Source organism: Phyllostomus hastatus, unplaced genomic scaffold, assembly GCF_019186645.2.
Source record: "Phyllostomus hastatus isolate PE091 unplaced genomic scaffold, TTU_PhHast_1.1 phas_contig_17, whole genome shotgun sequence".
In the NCBI taxonomy this organism is placed as follows: domain Eukaryota; kingdom Metazoa; phylum Chordata; class Mammalia; order Chiroptera; family Phyllostomidae; genus Phyllostomus; species Phyllostomus hastatus.
Window position 1 is genome coordinate 39,960,892 of NW_025333664.1, and position 16,134 is coordinate 39,977,025.

Consider the following 16,134-nt stretch of genomic DNA (forward strand, 5'->3'; position numbering starts at 1 on the left):
GAAAAACATTGCCTGGTTGCTTCCTGTATGTGCCCTATAGAACCAGCAACCCAGGTCTGTGTCCTGATAGGGAATTGAACCCACAATCCTTTAGTGTACCAGATGATCCTACAGCCAACAGAGTCACACGACCAGGGCCAAAGTTGTTTATGTTTTTAATCTAGGTGTTATCACAAATAAATAAAAAACCAAAATATAAAGTAAAAATGTTACAGTAAGTGAAGTTTAATTTATTACTGAAGAAAAATATCTTGTAGAATAAATTTAGTGTAGCCTAAGCGTACAGTGTTAATAGGCTATAGTACTGCCTTAGACCTTCAGATTCACTCACCCCTTCACTGACTCACCCATAGCAACTTCTAGTCCTGCAAGCTCCACGTATGATAAGTGCCATATACAGGCGTATCATTTCCTATCTTTTATATCATATTTTTACTATACCTTTTCTATGTTTAGATACACAAATACTTGCCAGTATAATTGCCTGAAGTATTCAGTACAGAAACATGTTGCATAGGCTTGTAGCCTAGAGGCAATAGGCTACCCCGTCTAGGTTTGTGTATGTGCATTCTCCCATGTTTGCAGTTTCCCCGCTCCTGTCCCCCACCCATCCAGAAAGTCAGCCCCAGCAGGGTGGGGAGATTTTTCTGTCACCAGTGTATCCCAAGCATTGACTCAGTGCCTGGAGCATAGCAGATGCTCCATTATTTATGGAATGGGTAGCTTGGAACAGAACCCTAAGTGCATCGGGTTGTTCGCCTGAGAACTGAGCTGATAATAAATGATAAATAAATTTTGGCATTTTAGAAGGCAGGATTCACAAGACCTAACACTAATAAAAGTTTCTGCTGTTGCTGATCTAAAGCAGTGCAAGAACAAAAATAAGGTCCTTTTCCATTTCCCTTTACTGCTTCTTTCCAAATCAGGTGGGCTTGAGGCTCTTTTTGCAACACCCGCTGCTTTGGTAACTCGACCACTGTCAGCAGTTTCTCCCCAAAGGTGCTCTCCGCAGCGGGAAAGTGGTACTCCGCAGGAAGCTCACCAGGGACCGGCCTGACTCGGTTCCTGGAGGGGAGCCGGCCAGATCCCTGCTTCCCAGCCCGTGTCTATCGCCTTCCCAGGGTGTGATAAAAGTCTCCCAAGACAACCTTTTAAACCACAATCCGCCTCCCTGTTGCTCTTCTTCCCTGGGGCAGGGCGGGGCTGCACGGTCTCCTTCTCTGCGAAGATGAACCAAAACACCCAGTGGTGGGATTGTGGAGGTCCCCTGTTCTCCTGGAGCAGGTCTGAGCTAGGACAAAGGGCCAGACCGTCCGAGGCCACCACCTGGGCTTTCCAGCTGACGCGCCGAGCCTAGGGTGTGCGGCAGGTCGGCGGCGGGCTCGTCCAGGAAGGCGGTGCGCGCGGGTTTGTGTGGCTCTGCAATGAGTGGAAAGAAAGGAGACCGGGACGAATCTCCGACAACAAAACTCCGGTCCTCCCCCTCACCTCTCGCCCCGGGAGTGCATAAAATTGGGGCGGCTGCGCCGAGGCGGGTCGAGAGAGTCGGTCTGGCCAAGTTTGCTACGGGTTAAAAAAACTTTTTAGTCCCGGCTCTCTCTCCTCCCAGCAGGGATTCCTGGTCCCTGGGTAAACTAGGAGGCTGCACTTCCGGAGGGGCGGAAGATACGAGGTACTGGGAGCGGGGGTGGCGATATTCCGGGTTATAAAGGCGCCTTCCTAGCCCTTTCAGATCACCCCTCTCGAGGGGGTGGGGGCTGGCTACCAGCCCAGGAGCAGAGGGAGGGTCCAGGCTAACACAAAGCCCTTCCCTCCCCTCCTTCTCCCCTCCCCTTTCCTCTTCCTCCTGCTCCTCCTCCCTGTTGTGGAAACCCAGCCCCTTGCTCGTCCGCCGGGCCGCGGGTCGCCCCCACCTCCGGGACCTGCGGGGACTGCCTGCATGAGGTAAGGGGCGGCGGCAGTGGAGACCCCACCCCCGTGTCCTTACCTAGCGCCCTGGAAGACTCGGGGGCGCTGGCGGGGCTCTGCAGGTTTTAAGGCGCAGGTTGCTACTCTTCGTATTCTCCTTCTCTCCGGGAAAGACCTGGGGAATAGAGCAGGCGAGCGCCCTCGGAGGTCGTGGGGACCTATAGGGGAGGGGGCGCCAGGGAGTGGGGATGCTTGGACCGGGCTGGGAGATCTTACGACGCTGTGAGGCGGCCCCTGATCCAGGCAGGGTCATGGGGTATCCTCAGCTGACCTTTGCGGGGGTGGGGTGCGGGGCAGCTGGGCTTGGGGTGGTGACGACACGGTAGTTCGAGGTGCTGGGTGTGTGCTTGCGAGTGCGAGTGTGCACCCGCGAGAGGAAGGAGATAGGGACTTTTGTCCAGTTCTACCTGGGGGGGGGGGGTGAACGTCTATGTGGTATCAAGTACTTGAGGGTGAGAGTGGAGGTCGCACATTTTGGGCCCCCAGCGCTGACTTGGTCCTTGCGCCCAGCCAGAGCACTAGGCAGACTCTCGAGCAGGAGATTTCCTTCCCGGGGAAGTAGCCTCAGCAGGAAGGGTCAGTGAGTCCTGGCTGGGGGGCGCAAGAGCTGTAGCGGTGATTGATTGTGGCGGCGCAGCAGGCGGGGGAGGAGCCCAGGGTTCCTGCCAGGAAGGGACAGAGCCACTTTCCCACTTTGAAGCCTCCACCCTTGGCCTCTATTCTCACAGGCTCAGCATCCACTCACCCGGCACAGGGCTCCTCTCCATGGCTGGGACAGCAGGGTTTGCAGAATTCAGCTTTAGAGTCTGTGATATGTTGCCAAGAGATACAAGGCAATACCAGTCCCCTGGGCTCAAAGAGGCTCTTATTAAAGCTCTCAAATCCTTGGAGCTTTCTGAATTAAGCAGAGGAGGTCAACATTGTGACCCTGCACACAGCGCAGCCCTACTTTCTTTCAGTCCTGAGGGTTTCAGGTATCCTGGGGTTTTGGAACATGCTATGAGCAACAAGGAAACCCTCAGCATTCTTCAACCAACAGGACTGTGTAAATATTGCAGCAAAAATAAACATTTGGTGGTTTTCAGTAATTAAGATAAATAGGATTTGAATGCAATATTTTAAAAAATCAAATTTAATGCAAAAAACCCACGATGAACAAAATACCAACATTTTCTGTAAAAATGGGGTGTTTTTTTGACCGCAACCTGGGCATTGAAAACAGTCATTTCCAAGCACCCTTGGTGTGTCTGATCCCCACTCCGGGGTTTATGGAGATTGACAATGACATACAACAGATTAGGCAATGCTGATTCCATATATAGTCATGTTTTTGGATTGTAGAGCTTTATTTACTTTTTACCCCATTCAAACATGGGAGAATATTTTGGTAAGTGTACATAGAGGCACACATTTCCCTTGTTTGCCTCAGGTTCCAATGTGTCTTTAGAACAGGTGAATTCCCAGTGCTCTGGAACCTCGCTAGAGGGTATCAGGAGCCAGGGGTTGGGAGGGGCCTGGGCAGTGAGAGGCCCTTGCATTTGGGACTGGAGAAGGCTGGTGTTTGACAGTAGCTTTGAGGTTTGAGGACTCTGCTCTCAGCTCTCAGAGGCTGGGGACATGAGAGAAGGCCCAATCTGCTACCAAGACTTCCTTGTTTAATACATTCTCCTGCTGATATTACCTAAGCAGAAAAGACCTAAAATAGCCCACACTTGACCCCCATGTAGGGGTAGATGGCAGGAGCTTGACTCCCTTGAGGGCTATGGTATGTGCTTGTTTAGAGATAACTTCCCAGCAGCCCTCATCCTCACTCAAAGTCTCCCACCCCTTCTCCATATTCAAGGGTCACTACCCCCCCTCCAAAAAGAAATTCCACTCTCCAGAAACAACCTCCTTACCAAGATAAACTGCTTCCTCTGCTTAGAGGAGACAGATAACTGGTTTCTCTTCTGTGCAAGGGCATTGCAACACTGAGAGGTCAACCTTAATTGGGCCCATTCTTCAACCCCCACCATATTATATCATTTTGGCATTATGTCCCATTCCCCTTATGCATCCAACCCTCCTAATGATCCTTCAAGATTCTTGAGGTTTCATCTGGGAAGCTTTCTGTGACCTCCATTTTCTGGCAAGGTACTCATTTTAGCATCCCAGAATTCCTTGTTTGTGTATCACTTATGAGCAATATGCAGTGGACCCCACTTGCCCACTGTCTGAACTTCGTAAGGTCAAAACCCAGGTCATAGCTCTTACTGATTAGCGCTCAAGGAATGGGTATTGAAAGAAAGAACAAAAGTATTCCTTTATAAATGCATTTTGAGGGATTACAGAGCAAGAAGTATATCCTTAGCAGAGAATCACATTTTTACGGTACTTTATAAAATGTTTTTACAGATGATACCTTGGTTGTTTCTCACAATGTTATTAATTCCATTTGGTAGGTGAGAAAAGAGGCCTGGGGAGGTCAAAGTACCAAAGCTAAAATCAGGGCTCAGATCTAGTATTCATTTCCCTGTACCACAGCTGACTTGCTAGAGGTGGCTCTGCTCAGGGGGACATCCTATACAATGTATGTCTAAAAGAGAATTTACTCAGTTCTGTTTTAGGGTGCCACTTTGCAAAAAATTTACTAAAGAGTTACAGTGGTAAAATATATTAGAGTAATGCTCCCTGGCTGTTGTTGCTCAGTGGATTGAGCACCAGCTTGTGAACCAAAGGGTCGCTGGTTTGATTTCCAGTCAGGGCACATGCCTGGGGTTCAGACCAGGTCCCCAGTAGGGGGCATGGGAAGGGCAGCCACACATTGATGTTTCTCTCCCTCCCTTCCCTTCTAAAAATAAATAAATAAAATCTTCAAATATATATATATGAGTAATGCTAATGTTAAGCAGGTTTTTCACTGCAGGATTTTCAGTGCCTTTATAATTATAGTGTGCATTGGGACTTTTTAGGATGATGTCATAATATAGAATGTTTACCAGCTTCATTTGGCCACAGAACACTGTTTCTTATGAAACATCTGGATCCAGTGTTCCAAGGGATCCACTTCAGGAATGTTTAGTTCATCCAAATGATTTTTAGTTCATCTAGGCAGTTTCTGAAGCACATTGGCACTTAGGATAGTAAAAATGTATATTCTGGACACTAAACCTCACCCCCTTGTAAATCTGCAGTTAATCGTTGGTCTGCCAGTTTCTGTGGGCCTGGTAAACGTGAATCAGTTCTCCAGGTTTGATCAGATCTGAGGGAGCTGAGGAGTCCCATAAAAAATGCAAATAGGCCTTAGACAGCTGTCTTCATGTTGCCCAGAAGCCTGCGGATCTCACTGTCTTCCCTGAGAAAACCTCAAATGCAACTGTGTGTGGAACAGCAACTTAGGTGTTCTGATACTGATGGTACCCTTTGGTTGATCAGTGCCACTGAATAGGAAAACACACCCTGAGTTTTCAGTTGTCTCACTTCCTTTTTCCTGGGGAGCTGGCAGTGTGGACGTGTCAATGTCTACTCATGGAAAGGTAGCTGCAGGCACTCACTGGGTGCCTCTGACCTGGAACAAAGGCTGCCGATGGCAGCAGCCACCTCTGCATATGCACCCATTGTTTAAAATCAGGTGGGTTTTTTTTAAAGGCTTTGATTACAGCCTATTATTTATCAGGCACTTTTCACAGATCTGTAACTTTGGCTATTCAGGCTATATTACCTTTAAGAGAGGAGATGAATTGGGGAAGCTGGAGTTCCTACTTCAAGGATTCAGAGAAGAGTTGTGGGCTAGCAGAGAAGCCTTGGGAAGTGATACTGTGATCAGAGAAACAACTGGGTAAATTTACTGTCCACCTGCAGATGTTTCTAGATCACCAGCACTGAGCAAATTTATGTCAGGATTTGTCTCACAGATTTTTCCAAAGCCTGAAAAGCAAGTAGCCCATGAGATCTGTGTTGAATAGGGTGGTGTCACAGAAGTCAAAAACAGGAGTGTTTTGAGAAAAGTGGACCTATCAGATAGGGGCATTTGAGTGTGCTTCCAGGAATGTGTGGTGTGTGTGTGTGTGTGCACAAGCAAGGGCATGCACTCCTGCATGTGGCCAAGGAAGAGAGTGGGGAGGAAATAGCTAGTGTGATGTTTAACCTGTTGAGTTTAAAAGTCCTGTATGTTACTCCAGATGGAAATTTTCAGTAAGCAGTTGGAGACACAGGAAGTCATTGGGGCACTGTATACCTAAGCTGTCTCCATTTGATGAACTTGCCCAGAGTGAGGTCACAGGTGGAGCAGAAAGGTCAAAGCAGAACTTACTTTGGATGTCATTTCTGGGCAGGGAAGCGGATTCTTAAGCCAGGGGTGGAGGGAGGAAGAGCCTGTACTGATGAGCTGGAACATCCAGATCCTTCAACCTGCTAGTTTACAGCCAGAACCTGTTGTGGTGGGTCCAGGCTTGGGCTACCCCAGGTTGTACATTCCTGAGAAGTATGGAGTGTCAGTTGAGAGTGTGGAACCACACAAGTTAATACAGCCACTAACAAACCCACTCAACAGCATTATCACACATTGAATGATGTGATTTTTGTAGTAGAAAATATTTTTTAAACTTGCCAATGGTTTCATGAAAGTCTAAACAGAACCATTTTGTAGAAGACTCTCAGAAAATAAAGTTGGATTTTTGGGGTAGTGGGGTATGAGACTATGAGCATTTCATTATTATTCTGGTCAAGGATCTTTGGTGGCAGGGACCCCTGGCAGTAACTTTGAATACCACCAAAAGTTGTAAGAAAAGTTATAAAGCTATGCTGCTTTATATTTTGAAACCATCTGCAAGATTGACTTAAATGACGCAACTGAGCTTTACAGTGTCCAAATGAGAAGCAAATTCAGGTGTTCTAATTGCTGCTGTGAACTTATATCTCATTTTTATTTGATCAAGTGATAGTAAATAATGAAGGTATCAACACGTAATCCTTCACTTGCCTGAAATTCTGAAAAGTTGAGAATTTTTAAAATCAGACTTGGTGGAAAGATTTGTATTTTACAATTTTTAATGAATTAAATCTATTTTATTTACATAGGTTAACCTACTAAATGAGATAAATAGAACTTTTGGTTTTCATGTATATAATTTTATGTGTTTGGTAAGGAATAGAAAAATCCAAACATTTAGCTAGTTTAAATAGTTAACTAGATGAACTTTATTCGCTTAATAAAGCACTTTTTTCTTTATTGTAGAAATCACAACAGATTTTTTCCCCAATAGCTAATGTCCCATTACATTTAATTCTGGTTTGATAACAAGAATACTTTTTAAAAAATGAATTGAGACAAATATCTCTTCTTATGGTAAACAAAGGTCCCCTTCACTGGTAAGATGCACATGAACATTTTAGTCCCCAGAAATCAGCCAAACTCCCACCACTTCCCTGCAGGTCTGAAACCAGAAGCTATGTCTCCTAAGACCAGCCTGGGGTTTGTTTGACTTCAACACGTGGTGCCAGGATAAGTGAGATGGCCTCTCAACCACACTCCCCATTTCACTGTCTAGACTTTTTTTGCCCAAGTGCTGAGTGTTTGTGACTTTTTTGTTATACAAAAACTATTGTTTTGTGTAGTTGAATGTTCATACTTTTTCTTTGGATTTCTTTAATGGCTCCTGTGCTCAAAAAACCTTTCTTGCATCCACAAACAACTAGTTATTTATCTTTTCTTCTAATTTTTAGGGTTTCAATTTTACAGATTACTGTTTAAATTCATTTGGAATCATTTGCTAGGTGGTCTGCAAAGTAAGAATGCCACTTAATTCTCTCTCTCCCATTACCAGCTTACCCCCAGGCCCAGTATCATTTGGTGAATAAACTCACCTCTCCGCAGCTCTTTAATCCATGCAGTGTTTGGCAGGGCAAGTTCCACTTCACTTTCTGTCCCTGTGCAATTTTCTTGGCAATGCTCACCATTAATTCTTCCAGTCAAATTTTATTCCATGGGATTTGTTTGGAATAATATTAAGCCTAGACACTAATTTTGGAAGACTTGATAGTTTTGACCCCCTTTTTGTAGTAAACTACAAATTGAATGAAACCTGTAGGTGTTTGTTGTGCATATTCAGACCACACTTACTGACCAGTCAGCAGGGTATCTGGGGAAAGAAAACACTAACCAGACTGGTTCTGCAGAGACACAGTGGCTTCAGGTTTCTACGCTGCCAGGGTTGTGGGATCCTGGCTGACATCCAGGGACTGATCTGTCAGGTGCCACTGTATATAATTCCTGGCCTGAGGGCCCTCCAGCCTAGCAGGGGGTAGTAACAAACACTGGTGAGCACAGGACAGTGTAGTTACTACATGACTGAGGAGACACACTTGTGCCAAGTTTGAACTTGAAAACCCCTAATTAAAGTTTTTTATTATTTTCCTTTGCAATTGTTTTTCCCCTTGGCAATTTAGGGATCTGAAGGAAAATGAAGACAGACGCTTGTGTCTTTTGAAAAAAGGTGTCTTTTTAAAACAAGCACAGGGAAGAGGGTGTGGATTGCAGAGGCTCCTTTGGCTCTTGGCTACCCTCCTCTGTGAAGGAAGTGTGTGAACAATGATCCTCCAGCCCTCATGGTTTCATGGCTCCAGAGCGAGGAGCACAGGAAGGGAGGGAAAGACGAAAGGAGGGAATAGGGTTCAATGAACAGACAGAAAGGCTCCCCTTTGGGTTGATGAAGGTGCCCCATTTATGGTGGTTTCCTCAAAGCTTCTTACTTGCCCTGTAAGATAAGGTCCAATGTATGAAGTGTCAGTCAGACCCAGCAGTTTCCTGTCCCTCCCTCATGGTGGGAGCCTTCTCCTGGCCATCGGCCTATGATCCTCTCACCTCCATCCCATTCTGTCTGTATTCTCGGATCCCTGTCTTAACACATACCTAATACATATTTGGTATTACAATTTTTTTTCTGAGAAAATCTCTCATACCCCAATTATACCTAATATTTTAAGCTAATGTTTTTCCCTAAACAGTGTACAGGGTGATCTTAGGCTGTGCCCATGATCTAAACAGTACAAGTAACCTCCTACATTTTAATCTTGGCTTGGGCTATCCCTCTCAAATTCTGTCTTCACTGGTACCTGCTGGAGGTGGGGTCATTTCAGAGTGGGGACTAGGAAAGAGTGACCTCTTTCTATGCAAGGGTGATGCAGTCTATGCAAAGGTTGCTTTAGCCTGTCCTGGTGTCAGAAAAGGATTCTGGCAGAATCTGTCAGAGGGAGGGATAAGATGATGATAGCTATCAACAGTGGATTTTCCAGTAGGAGTGTCAAGTGCAAAGAATGAGAATCAGTAGTGTGGGACATTAGGGGAAAGAATGCATTGTTCCTTATGGCCCCACTCAGAACATGAAGCTCCCTGCTTGCATTCTACAAAGTGTGGAGTGAGGGGAAGACATGGTTCAGACCTTTTGAGAGCTTTCAGCCCAAGGAAGGAGGCAAGAGCTCTACATTTGGGACAAAGTGGAAGACAATTTAGGACAGTGTCATGTCCTTAAGAGTCATGGAAACTCATCATCACTGCTCTGGGTGACACAGTCCTGTCACAGGAATGCTCAAGCCCTGCAGGGGATTGTGCCTTATTTTTAATTTGAGTATCAATAAACTCTTAGCCTTTATAAGAGGAGATAAGGGGAGGTCTTCATAGGAAAGTTCTGGAGACAGTGACCCACCAGAGTGGGAAGGTCAGAGGCCAATTTACTATAATACTTATACCTCTGTGTTGGTCAGTCTTTGGCTGAGGGCTGCCTCATGCACCTCCAGCTCTTCTGCATGCAGGCTAAGCAGGTGCCATGAGCCTGAAGGTCGTCCTGCCCCACAGAGACACAGGTGCCATTGTGGGAGTAAAAATAGCAGAGGGAGTTGTGGAGATATGGCAGAGCACTGGCAGTATCCACCATGGTCTTGTACGCTTATTCTCAACCTCACCGACAGGTCACAGTTAGGAAGAATTCATCCTCCTTCATTTCTGTGACACCCTCTTGTGATGGTGTGAGGTGCAGGTGCTTCTTACTAACCCTCTGCCACAAGTAGAGACATGTATGGCTTACTGGCCCATCTTTGATGCTTCTTGGTCATGTTTATTCCCCATAATTCTGATGCAGACTTTTATGCCCTCAGACTTTATTGGAAATATTCATTATAATCACAGGATGCCTATAAATATATTCATATCCTTCTTGAAAACAGCTAGATTTTTGTTGCTGTTATCATTGCCTCTTGATTCCTTAAAGAGTAACTGAGGAGGAGTGGGGTGGAGGACATTGAGAACTGTGGTCTAGAAGATAAGAGAACATTAAGATCTGAAGAATTGCCTCATCATGTCAGGAAATGGCAACATATGCTCTTACTGTCCAGGCCAGTCACCTGCCAGATCCTTACTCTTAGATATATGTAAGCACCTGAGTGCACATGCACCTCCCACTGCCATCGTTTCTGTCCCTTAGTAACCATCATCTTTCCCTCCCCATTTCTGGTAGGTTGCACAGGACCTGGCCTTGAGCTGGTCTTCCTGGGACTGGTCAGTAGTGTGCAAGAAAAATTACGATGTGAGTCCAGGTGGTTGAGAGTATGTTCATTAAGGCTGGGGACAGTGAAACAAAGAAACAACAGGAGAACCTAGGCTGGACTGCCTTAGCTTTCTGGGAAGTCAGAGAAAAGGGGGCTTTGGGGGTACAGGTTCAGGGGGTTAGTCATAGATAAGCTGCTGCAGCCCATTGCTCCCCATGTTGCAAGTCTCATGGGGTCCCTGCCTGTTGGGGAAGAAGAGAGGGAAGGGAAAGGCGGGGTCATGTGGTGCCCTTTGTTTTGAGGGGTTTTATCTGTCTCTTGCAGGCCGGAATCTTAGGGAAGGTTTTAGGGGAGGGTTTCAGCAAAATATTCGTTAGTTTTGATGGTGTGCCCTTTCAGGGTAATGGTCTCCATTGATTGGTCAGTGACAGGGCAGGGTGTTGTTAGTCATTGAAGTTGGTCCTGGCATCACCCACCTCGTTTTGCTGCTTTTCTGGGCCTGAAGTTAAAACACAACTAAGGCCTGGATGTCATCTCTAGGTAGGTGACCCTCTTCGTCTACTGCAAATTGCTCAGTTATCTATCTCAGTTTCCCCATTGTACTTGCCAAAGACTTTTTCTAGCTTCTTACTATCCTGACTCAAGTGGAAGCAAAATGTGCAGGGGATATGTGAAGTTTCAAATTAGCCAATCACAGGAGGCTTCAGAGATGAAGCTTGTTGCTACCAGGGGGTTGCAATTTAACTTGACCCTGCCAGTGATACGCCACCTGTAAGAATTATGTGCATCTGCTATCCCGAGCATGCAGTAGCTGGAATAATATTGGAGACAGAGAAGCCAGAATCACATGGCAGGGCCATGTGGAATCATATGACATTTTAAACATTATGGTTCAAGATCTCAAGATCTGTATGATGGTCAGGTTTCATTTGAACTATTGATATATGGTAGAAATCAAATCTTTTTTTCCCTAAGGTATTTTTCATTTAGCTTAAGAATTAAACTAAGGATAAAAGAAAACAAAGAGCTCTGGCTTAGTTGGTTGGAGTGTCGTCTCATACACCAAAAGGTTGTGGGTTCAAACCCTGCTTAGCACACATACCTACGTTGTGGGTTCAGTCTTCATTTGGAGCACATATGAGAGGCAACTGATTGATGTTTCTCTCTTCCTCTCTAAAATCAATAAACATGTCCTCGGGTGAGGATTAAAAACAATAAAGAGTACAAGCAGGAAAGAGCAACATTTTAGAGACTATTTCCCCATGAGTCCATTTAAACTTCTGGGTCCTAGCTGGTCTTTAATATTCTGAGAGATTCTCTAGGTAACCTATAAAAGATGATACAGTGGAAGTATGAAAGGCTGTATTCAGTTCTTCTAGAAAAAGAAAAAAGAGCCTGGCATAAGAACCAAGACTACATAGTTTTCAAGGATTATGATACTTTGATAAAATAAATACCATTCTAGAAACAAAAATTAATAAACACAGCAAAATAGTTGCTGAAGGTTCACCACACTGAAGACACTGTACAACTATATGATAATTTAACACAACTGTTTTTGAGGAAAAAAAATTCTTTTGTGAATGCTGGGAAAATTAACCAAGAAATGATACCTATTGACTTCAAACATTCTTATATACCATTTAAAAAGCCCAGTGCAGAAGCAAGGAGAAAGCACTCTGATAAAGCATTTCTAATAGATCATTTAACAGAAAATTTTTGTGAATGAATGTTGGTGAAAGAACACAATTCACCTTGCCCTCAATCTTGAGGAGAAAATGTGAAATCTTGTTTTTCTTGTAGAGTTGCTTTAGCTCATTCACCATTATGCTCTATAATCTATTGACCCTGCCACCAGGTCATTGTCCCCGTTTCAAGTCACGTCCTCACCTGCCTCCTTTCCGACTCATATTTTGCGGCCTGAGATTGTAACCCACCCTTTGCATATTCTTTAATTCTCTTGCCAGTCTCTTTCAGGGGACTCCCCAGACTAAACCCAAGCCAAGCTGAAGCCATGCTTCTCCTAGTCTCTGCTTGTACCAGGCAGATGTGCATGGCTATAAAATCATGGGCACGTTAAAGTGTTCAGACTGTTGACCTCTAGGGATGGACTAATAGTCCATCCACATTACTCTTCAGATCAGTCTCTGAAAGACATTTATTATTATTTTTCATTTTATTTTAGACTTTATTTATTTATTTTTAGAGGGGAGAAGGGAGAAAGAGAGTGAGGGAAACATCAATGCATGGTTGCTCCTCACGCGCCCCCTACAGGGGACCTGGCCTGCAGCCCAGGCATGTACCCTGACTGGGAATCCAACTGGTGACCTTTTGCATTGCAGTCCATTGCTCAGTCCACTGAGGCACACCAGCCAGGTTATTATAATTTTTTAAAGATTTTAAAGTTTATTTTCAGAGAGGAGGGGAAGGGAGGGAGAAAGAGAGGAAACATAGATGTGTGAGAAAAACACTGATTGGTTGCCTCTTGCACACCCACAACTGGGGAGCTGGCCCACAACCCAGACATGTGCCTTGACTGGGAATCAAACAGGCATCCTTTTGCTTTGCTGGACAATGCCCAACCCACTAAGCTACACCAGTCAGGGCAACAGCCATTTATTATTATTGCATTCATATATATAGGAGTGAAATAAAGTTTGGGGAGCTAACATTTTTACTCTGATATTTCCTTTTCTTTCTGATCCCAAACCTATTTCATTTAGTTAAAATGTGCTAATGGTAACCTTCTAAATTGGTTTCACATCCTACTAATAAGTTTTGACAAAAAGATGCCCTGGGTTATCATTTCATTCTGATTTCTCCCTTCTCAAACCTCCCAGATCCTTCCACCCTACTCACTTTTAGTTGATGACCTTATGTCTTATTTCAGTGAGAAACTGAAATTAATTAGAAGAACTTCCACCAACAGACCTATACCTGTATCGATTGCTCTGCCTCCCACCGCTGCAGGGCATAAAACATTTGTGCTCCTCTGGAGGGTCAACCCCTTTGCTTGTGCAGCAGGTCCTGACTTCTCTCACATACTCAGAACGTTACTTGAACAGTTGTCCCTCTCCATCCTGGATCACCAGTTTTTTCCTCCCTCTAATGGGTCATTTCCACCTGGGAACAATCCTATTAATACCTCCCATCTTTCAAGAACCATCCCCTACCCTACATCTACCTCCAGCTCCTTTTTCTTCTCAACTGTGCTTTACAACAGAGCTCCTCACAGGGGTATCTGAACTTCCTGTCTTCAGTTCCCTTCCTTCCATTTTTTCCCTAGATTCACTCTTATCAAGATGTTGAACCCAAAATTGGTCTTGTGAAGGTCCCCATGCCCTTCATGCTGCCAAGTCTAGTGGTCAGTTTTTGGTCCCCATATCCTTCTGTCACAGGTGGGCACAGGTAACTAGGTTCTTAGTGATCGGGACAAAAAATTGAACTGAACACCCAGAGTTTATAGCAGAGAACATGGGAGCAGGCCAAGTCCAAGCAGAGATTGACCTCATGGACTGGAGTGACTCTATTCTTACAGGCAGATCCTTCCTGGCTAGCTTTGGTGGGCTTTTACTGAGCATGTAAAAGTAGTTACATTACTTTAAAGCTACTGTACATGTGGTATCCCATGATTTTCCCTGATTGGCCACCAGGGAAGAGGGTCCCACAATGCTGCCGAATTGACCCCCATTCCCCCGGGGTCCCACCGTACAAGGTTCACCTTTCCCATCGCCAGAGAATTATAGCGCTCCATGTTAGAGATTGGTGAAAAGGAAAGGAATTATTTATTCAAGTTATACAGACTTAAGAGTAATGACTTAATGTCTTCATCAAAATCCCAAAGTCCCTTAAAACACCCACAAGCACACACAGTCCTTCCTTCCCCTCTTTGCTCAGTCTGGGGTACCGTATCTCAGGGAAAGAAATAGAAGTCCATGGCTCAGGCAGCTCCCCGTTCTTCCCAGTAATCCGTGCTGGGCTGGTAGGCCTTCCTTAGTTCCCAGCACCATCAGCTGTGTTGCCAGGATCTCCAGCTAAAGCTGCGTGGTTGTTCTCAGCTAAAGCTACATTCTTCTCGTGGCTGTGTGGCGGGGGGGGGGGGGGTCCCCCCACTCTGGCCAAAGCCATGTGGTTCTCCTCACTGCCATAGCCACATGTTCCCCCTCCTTACATGGATGCAGGAGTCTCCACTTGGCCAAAACTGCATGATTCTCTCCTCAATGGCTGCCGAGTCTGGGTTTAAATATCCTTTCAGCTTTACTGGGCTGCCATCAAGTCTGTGCAGGGGTGGCCCCATGTCGTGGAGCCAATCATCTCCAAGTTCTCATTGCAGGCACTGTAACTAGGGGGAGTTGCCTCCCAGTTACATCTTGGGGGGAAGTTCCTTCCATCCCCCTGGCTCAGAGGATTGCCACAGCTATTTAACATATCTATGCAACCAGTTAAAGGTTATAGATGTGTTAAATGACCACACCAGAGGTTAGCTGCAAAGCTGTTGCTATGCAGAACAGCTCTCAATGGCCCTGCTCCATGTGTCCCTTCTCCCAACTCACACCTGTGTTGGAGGGTGAGGACATCCTATATATCTTTCTAATATTTCCTGGACACCTTGAGTTCTGGACCCCATTACAAATCCTTCTTTTGGGGGCCCCTTGGCTGCACCCTCCTACACATCTTCCAGCAGCAACTGATACAAGTACCTGTCTTTCCTTCTTACAAATATTAGTACTTAGCCTTTAAGCCTATGCTTTCTCTGCTCCTCGTGCTGCACCGGGACTCCTCAGCATCCTTCCTTAGCTCCCCTCATTTCCGTGATCCCTAAATAGTGAACGCTTTGAGGTTTAGTCCTTGGATCTCTTCTCTTCTTTACTGATATTTCTATTAAGTGAGTCATCCTGCCTCACTGCTTTAAATACTACCTCTGTGCAGATAGTCTCCAAATCAGGCTCCTCCCCTGAACCACAGAGGCTGTTGGAGACTCAGTGGCCTTTTTGATATCTGTACTTGTTGGTCCTGTAGGAATTCTCAAACTGAATGTGTCCAAACAAACCCCTTGCCCTTCTTGCACAGCCCTGCACCCTTCCTCTTCTCATCATTATTATTTCCCATGTTAGCATTCCAGTCTTCCACGTTTCCAGGCTCTACGCCTTGGACCCCAACCCTCCACCTCCATCAGCATCCACTCCAGCAGAAAGTTTGTCAGCTCTGCCTTCAAAATATACCCCTGATCTGACCACTCACTTCTCACCTTCCCACTGCTATCACCTCAAAGCCCCCACCACCACTTACCTGGGATTTTGCAACCAATCCCCTTACTTTGTCCTTGTTCCTGGCAATGTTATTCTCTACAGTGTACTCACAGATATCTTTTTAAAATCTCAGCAAGATTCTTTCCTTTTCCTCCAGTTTTCATCTCGCTTAGAGTAAATTCCACAGTCTTCTCCATAGTCTGTAAGTCCCTTTATGATCTGGGTTCTTCATACCTCACCTCCCACCTGCCCATCACTTGCTTGTTCCTGAAATACCAGTCTCTTTGATTGGTTTAATAAGCCTGCTCCCCTCTGGACCTCTGCACTGACTCTTAGCCTGAGACATGCTCCCTTCAAATATCTGCGTGTCCTGCTCCTCACTTTCTTATTCCTCCTG

At 45.4% G+C, this 16,134-nt stretch overlaps 1 protein-coding gene across 2 annotated transcripts in view; it reads left to right on the forward strand.

The window, feature by feature from the left end:
* Window positions 1-1,823: 1,823 nt before the first annotated feature.
* The window catches only part of RIN2 (Ras and Rab interactor 2), a 230,294-nt gene continuing 215,983 nt past the window's right edge, over window positions 1,824-16,134 (forward strand). For both annotated transcript variants that reach the window (XM_045832679.1, XM_045832683.1), the window contains exon 1: window positions 1,824-1,944. The gene's annotated coding sequence lies outside the window, so the exon portion shown is untranslated. The remainder of the gene's footprint in view (window positions 1,945-16,134) is intronic.